The sequence below is a fragment of the Capra hircus genome, chromosome 19, assembly GCF_001704415.2.
Source record: "Capra hircus breed San Clemente chromosome 19, ASM170441v1, whole genome shotgun sequence".
In the NCBI taxonomy this organism is placed as follows: Eukaryota; Metazoa; Chordata; class Mammalia; order Artiodactyla; family Bovidae; genus Capra; species Capra hircus.
The window spans coordinates 55,237,447-55,243,548 of record NC_030826.1 but is presented as its reverse complement, the minus strand read 5'-3'; the positions used below and the strand labels follow the sequence as shown (position 1 = coordinate 55,243,548).

The 6,102-nt window shown below is 58.8% G+C and overlaps 1 protein-coding gene across 4 annotated transcripts in view; it reads left to right on the top strand.

The window, feature by feature from the left end:
• Positions 515 to 6,102, top strand: part of LLGL2 (LLGL2, scribble cell polarity complex component) — a 34,203-nt gene continuing 28,615 nt past the window's right edge. For 3 of the 4 annotated variants that reach the window (XM_018063812.1, XM_018063811.1, XM_018063809.1), the window contains exon 1: positions 515 to 647. The gene's annotated coding sequence lies outside the window, so the exon portion shown is untranslated. The remainder of the gene's footprint in view (positions 648 to 6,102) is intronic. The other variant, XM_018063810.1, reaches the window with a different exon arrangement.

The following is a 6,102-nucleotide window of genomic DNA, read 5'->3' as shown; positions in this document are numbered from 1 at the left end:
CTTGGCCCTGTGTCCGCCGGTCCCCCTCCCTGATAGGGTTGGGCGCTTTCAGGAAGAACAGGCAGGGCTTTGCCCCTCCCCCGGGGCAGCCCGGGGCCGGGTCGTGGGAGGGACCACTCCCCTCTGCAGCCGGGCCTGGGAGGTAGCCCGGGGCAGGCGCGCGTTCCGGGAACTATTTCCTCCTCCGGGAGGCGGCGGGACACTGGGTGCGGCGCGGGAGTCCTGCGGCCCAAGGTGAGCGCAGGTGAGGCTGGGGGCGGGCTGGCAGTGCCTCGTGCATATTCACGCAGGCCGGAGCCCCGCCCCCGGGCGGGACGGAGCCGTGGATTGGCCTGAGCGCAGTCCCGCCTCCCCGAGAGCGCCGGCGCGGCGCCCCCGCCTCGACGGCCGCGAACCGCTAGGGGCGGGGCCAGTCCCGGGGGGCGGGGCCAGTCCCGGGGGCGGGGCCGCTGGGGCCCGGCGCTCAGGGCCGGCTCTCCCTTTATGTAAATAGAGGCGGCCCCGCCCCCTGCTCGCCGCGCCGGAGGTGAGCAGGAAGGAGACGGCCGCCCAGCAGCCTGCGGGCCTGCGGCGGAGCGAGCGGAGCCGGTGGCCGGGGCCGAAGGAGGACTCGGAGGCCTCGGGCGGGGGCCGGTCTGGGGTTCCAGGTGAGGTGCGGGCCGGGACCCACCTGGCCGAGGCCGCCCCCTCGGGGCGCCCGCCGGCCGGAGCGGGAAGGCAGGGGAGGGCCGGGACCCCTGGCCTCCCCGGGCGGGGAGGGCTGCGCGCGGGTCCGCTCGCCTCGCCCCGGATCCCGTCGCTCCGCTCGTCTGGGAGACAGACACCTGTAGAAAGTGCGGCTGGGAACTTTTCCGTGCCCGATCCGCCCGCGATCACAGACAGAACTTGGGTTTCGGGCTTGCACAGTCGTGTTGGCTTGGTAGAGCGGGGAACAGGTGCTCGGCCCGGCAGAGTGCGAGGGTCACCGCGGGCGGAGACGGAGCCCCCGAGCCCCGGGCCCCACGTGTAAGGCGCCTGGCCGGAGAGGCTGGCGACGCGCGCCCCCGGCGGCCCTCTCTCCGCCCGAGGGGGCCGGAGCGCGTTACGTCGGCGGCTTAGCCCCTGCCCCTGCCATCTGGGCCCTCTGCCTGCCGGCCCTTTGTGCCTCCTAATCCCCGGACGCAGGAAGCCCGCGGGAGGGACTTGGGTCTTGGGGCCTTTCTCCGCCCCAGGCAGCTTTGGATCCCTTTGGGGGACGTGATGGAGACCCAGCCTCTTTTCCACGGCCACCGGGGTAGGGTTGCGCTGCGGGACGCTGGGACTTGGCGAGAAGTGAGAAATTCTGTGTGTCAAAGAAAGTGCAGTTTGCTCTTGGTTTTCTCGGAGCTGGACGGTTCCCAGGCACCCTGAGCTTGGGCTGCGGGTAGAACATGGTAGTGGCCCCCTGAGGCTCTCACCTGAGACAGGTGAGCTTTGGGTGAGGTGGGCGGGGCGTAGACTCAGCGCCCTTCCCTTGGGGATCCTTGTGCCAGATGCAGGGCATCTTAACCTAGGCTCTAGGCACCCTTCCCGGAGCTTCCAACTCAGAGTCTTTTCAATCTGGGGAGGGGATTCTGAGCAGAGAGGGGAAGAAGGAGGGGTTGTGTGTCACGGAGACAGGAAACCCCAGGTGGGAGGCTCAGAGCAGCAGTACTGAAGAGCCCTGGCCCAGCTCAGCGGGGAGCCAAGAGCAGAAGTGGCTTCTGAGGCAGACCGTCTGGGTTTTGTGAGCTGAAGCATGGGAATGGTCCTGGAAGAGATGGGCCAGCTTCTTTATGTTATGCACAGGGCATTCGGATTTGGTTTTCTTCAACCATCTGCCCGCAATGCTCACCTTCGTCAGTGAGGACTCAGACCAAACTCTGGGTGCTTCGAGTGCCTGCTGCTCTTCTCTAAAGTTAGATGGGGCCAGTCTCGGTGGGAGCCCTTAGGCAGTTATTTCCAAGGTCTGGGTCATCCTGCATCCCTAATCTTCTCTGAGTCAAAGAAGCATCCCCTTTAGCAGCAGACTAATATAATTTTATTAACTTAGTAACTTAGTCCTTTGTTATTGTTTGGTCGCTAAGTCCTGTTGGATTCTTTCCCCACCCCATGGACAGTAACCCGCCAGACTCCTCTGTCCATGGGATTTCCCAGGCAAAAATACAGAAGTGCGTTGCCGTTTCCTTCTCCAGGAGACCTTCCGGACCCTGGGATCGAACCCATGTGTTCTGCATTGGCTGGTGGATTCTTTATCACTGAGCCACAAGGGAAACCCAACTTCTTAGTAGCGTTTAAAAAGTGTCTTAATCCCAGATAACCCATAATAGGGTCAAAAATTTTAAAGGTAATAGGAGCTCCCAAGAGGGAAAAACTTCCCTCTTGCTTCGTAGTCTTGCCTCAGGTGTAGTGCTTGCCTTTTTTTACTCTTTTTTGGTTGTGCTAGGTCTTCTCTGCTGCACGGGTTGTTCTCTAGTCATGGTGAGTGGAGCCTACTCCCTAGCTGTGGTGTGCAGACTTCTTGTTGCAGTGACTTTTTGTTGTGAAGCACGGGCTCTACGGTGCACAGGCTTCAATAGTTGCAGTACGTGGGCTCAGTAATTGTGGCTCCTGAGGTCAAGAGCACACGCTCAATAGTTGTGGCAAATGGGCTTAGTTGCTGTGCATCATGTGGGATCTTCCCAGACCAGGGATTGAACCTGTGTCTCCGTCAGGTGGATGCTTTACCGCTGAACAACCAGGAAGCCCTCAGTAAGGCTTTGGTATAGTTTTGAATTGTGCCATGCTGACTTTTCACTACATGACCTTGACTCTGTTACTTAACCGTGCTGAACATCGGTAAACCTTGTTTTTACAGATGTTGACAAGAGGATGAAAAATATCATAAACACCTGGTCCTGGCCGGCGCCAGGTGAGGGCAGGCTGCTTAGCCTCCCCACGAAGCATAAAAGCCATGCGGTCACTTGCAGCAAGCCTTAGGGCAAATGCCGGGGCCTTTTGAGCCCGGACGGGTCATGAGGGCAGTTGGCTTCTCTGTCCAGAAATCCCGATTTTTGAAAACCTCTGGAGAATGAGAACTTTGAGAATGAGGCTGTTGCTTCTTGGAGGGCTGAGGTCTCTCCTAACTTTCACTTCGGTTCCAGTGGCCCTCGGTATTTCTGCTGCTTAAGCTGGGAGTGAGGCCTGATGGCCAGACCCCAGCTGGGGCAGCCTTTCCTGGGGGGAGTGTGTGTGTGTGTACAATCTAATCTCCTCTGCTTTGTGCTCGGGGGAGGGCTTGACTGTTACACATTCTGCACCCTGGTGGGTGGGTGGGTGGGTGGGTGGGAGGCGGGGTCAGTGAGTAGGGGAAGCGCGTTCCTGGGCTGCTCTGTTGCCATTAAGATTTTTCTCTGAACTCCGTCATGTGTTCCGTCAGCCTCATTCAGGGAAGAGATATCTCCTGCCAGGACTTCCTGGCCCTGGGACCCTCCCTCCCAGATGGTGCATGGAGCTGGGAAGGGTGGGATCCTCTGCTATCGGCCTGTGCCCTGCCGTCTACCCCACTGGAGACATTGAGCATCCCTGGCGGGAGTCAGGGGCAATGTGGCCTCTGTAGAAGGGTCCTCCCAGACATGTCAGCCGCAGCTTTTGAGACACCCGAATCAGGGGCCCGGCGAAGGCCCAGGAGGCCCATGGCCTCTGCCCCTGGGTTGGCTGCTTTGAGCGGCACTGGCTGCCTGGACCCACTTATCCTGAGTACTCAGCCCGGAGAGGCCTTCTTATCTCACTCGGGTGATAGCACTATCAGGGCTCCTCCTGGCTCGAGGCTCGGCAGGTCTCTGGCAACGTTGTTTCCCCTGGCTCTGGAGTCCTTTGCAGGAAGAAGTGGGGTGTGGGACAGAAGATGGGGTCCCCATGGGACCACCAGTACCGTTTGCCCTCCTCCAGCCCCGGCTCCCCAGGGTTCCCTGGGAAAGCCTCCCCTCCCTGTGGGCTGTCCCCGTGGGCCTTTGTCCACCTCCCTTGGGGGTGGCCTTCTCTCCCCCACCCCGCCTCTCAGAGGAAACTGGTCCTCAGAGGAGTCACCCCATTCCTTCCCCTCCCCAGGAGCCACAGTGAATTCTTGAGCTAGGAGAGGCTCCTCTGGGCGTGGGGACAGGGAAGCAGCTAGGCACCTGACTCTACCCTTCAGGAATCCAGCAGAGACTGGAGACTTTTCTCGAGACACCTGACTCAGTGTTCCCAGCCTTTGATGAGAAGGACATCTGGGCGCAGGACTGTTTGATTCTAGTAAATAATGTTATTGGTGGCTCTCCTTGCCAAGGAGCCGGGTCTCCTGAAACTTCGGGCTAAGACAGGGGCCATGAGGTATCCACGGCCCCATGTCAGGTGTAGTGTGCACATGGCCCCGGCCTTGGCCAGAGACGTGAGAACAGGAAGTTCCCCTGGGGCCCCAGCCCAGTGCTCTTTGGGATCAGTGGCTCCTACCTGGAGAACATGTTTGCCTACTTGATCCTCATTCAGTCCCAGCTGTTCATTTATTCAACAGGTATTTGTTAGTGTCTCTGTATGTGCGGTGTGGTTTAGACACCAGGCATAATCCTTGCACCAAGCAAAGATCTCGGCTGTCACAGGACTCTTGTTCTAAAGGATGGGAATCTTGAGTGGCCAGGAATAAGTGTAGGTAATAAATAATCTGCTAAAAGGCAATATGAGCTAGAATAAAAACTGAGGTGGGGGATTGAGACCCCTTGGGAGGGAGGCAGGTTGCAACTTTAGAAAGGGGTCAGGGTGGGCTTCATGGAAAAGGTCACACATGAGCACAGGCTTACAGAAGATGACTTGCCTTGCTCAGTGTGTCTGACTCTTTGGGACCCTATGGACTGTAGTCCGCCAGGCTCCTCTGTCCAAGGGGATTCGCCAGGCAAGAATACTGGAGTGGGTTACCATGCATTCCTCCAGGGGAATCTTGCTGACCCAGGGATGGAACCCGCATCCCCTGTGTTGCAGGTAGATTCTTTACCAGTGAGCTCCTGGGGAAGCCCTACAGGAAGTGAGGGAGTTATTTAAATAAAATTCGGTGCCTCTCATGTGTCGGGGAGGTTCCCTGGTGGCTCAGAGGTTAAAGCGTCTGCCTACAATGTGGGAAACCTGGGTTTGATCCCTGGGTCGGGAAGATCCCCTGGAGAAGGAAATGGCAACCCACTCCAGTATTCTTGCCTGGAGAATCCCATGGACGGAGGAGCCTGGTGGGCTACAGTCCATGGGGTCGCAAAGAGTCGGACATGACTGAGCAACTTCACTTTCACTTTCACGTGTCAGGGCCCTAAGCACTGGAGATACGACCATGGAAGGTGAGGCATGTCTGTCCTGGGGCTGACATATCCTGAAAGCTCCATGGGTTGGCCTTTCAAGTTTTAGGCAAGTTGGAGGTCATGTTATGGAGCTTGATGAGATAAACCAGGCAGCTTACGCATCCCCACCCCAGGCAAGTCGTCGTCTGTCTTCTCCCCAGAGTGGCTTTGCTTTTCCCCATAGTTGGCCAGTCCCAGTCTGTCACTTGGAGGGAGGCTGGGGTTAGATTGCAGGTGAGGACTGAATGGGGATGTGGAGAGACGCAGGCATTCTGACTTCCCACCCCCGCACCCTGTAGGACGGCCCGCCCAGGGCTGGAGGACTGGCCTGTGGCTCCGTGGGATGGACAGTGTGGCAGGAGGGGTGGTGACTGACCTGGAGCCAGCCAGGGAGGGCGAGGGCTCTTGGGGAGCCCCTTTGTCCTGGGAGCGAGGCTTGAACTGAGCGGACGCTGTGCAGTCTGGTTGGAGTTCAGCTTGGGACTTGGACTCCTCTCAGGCTTGCTAGCGCTCAGAATTAGCTGTTTCATAAGTAGTTGGGAGAATTACATGAGAGGATGCTCGTCGAGTGCTTCAAGCAGCATCTGGCCACAGTTCCCTCTCCGTCACTTTTATTGCCCAACAGCAGCAGTGACGGCAGTACTGTGGCTGCCGCCTCCTGTGTTTAGTCCCACCTCCACAGAGGTGCCCTGTGAGCCAAGGTTTGGTTGCTAAGCTGCTGGCCAGGGGCTGCCTGGTGTCTCTGGGGGATTGGGTTTCCCTGGACAAC